Here is a 695-nt window from a genome sequence, read left to right as displayed (position 1 = left end):
ATGGCTCTTGCACACCAGCGCGATGCGCGACACGCGATACGCGACGCGCGACATCCAGATTGCCTTCACTCAAGTGCATCTATGTATCATTTTCTCCTTGTTGTTCACCAAATGTTAAACGAGGATAAATAATACATGGGTGCACCCGAATAAATTTCCGAACACAGTCCAATAAACATATATATAATTTTTTCAAGCATTGCGACGTTGTAGCAAAAGTTGGGTGAAGTTGAACATTTCTCGTACGCGACAAGCGAATTAAGTTGAGCTGCGCATGGCTGCACAAAAAGCAGAATTAATTGGAAAATGTGATCTTATATACATATAACCTTGATATATGTAACAAAACATCTTACAACCTCTACCTCAGCGTATGTAATAATTCAATATGTCACAAAATTATTGCCAAGATTACGAATATTTAGATGATGTGGAATGTAATGAAAGTGATACAGAAAATGTCGATGTAAGTATAAATAATTATTAATCAGTTTATTATAGTTAGGTTATGTGTGTCATTAGTGAATAACAATACTTAGATATTTGTAACAATAATTATTTTAAATAAATACTATTTATATGAAAAAATTTTAACCCAATATTGATTCCTCACAACTTTATCGCGCGTCGCGAATCGCGTGTCGCGCATCGCGCTGGTGTGCAAGAGCCATAAGATTGAAAGTCTAGAAAAGAAA

Source organism: Trachymyrmex cornetzi, unplaced genomic scaffold (genome assembly GCF_001594075.2).
Source record: "Trachymyrmex cornetzi isolate Tcor2-1 unplaced genomic scaffold, Tcor1.1 scaffold77, whole genome shotgun sequence".
Taxonomy (NCBI): domain Eukaryota; kingdom Metazoa; phylum Arthropoda; class Insecta; order Hymenoptera; family Formicidae; genus Trachymyrmex; species Trachymyrmex cornetzi.
Note: the sequence above shows the minus strand (reverse complement) of the source record.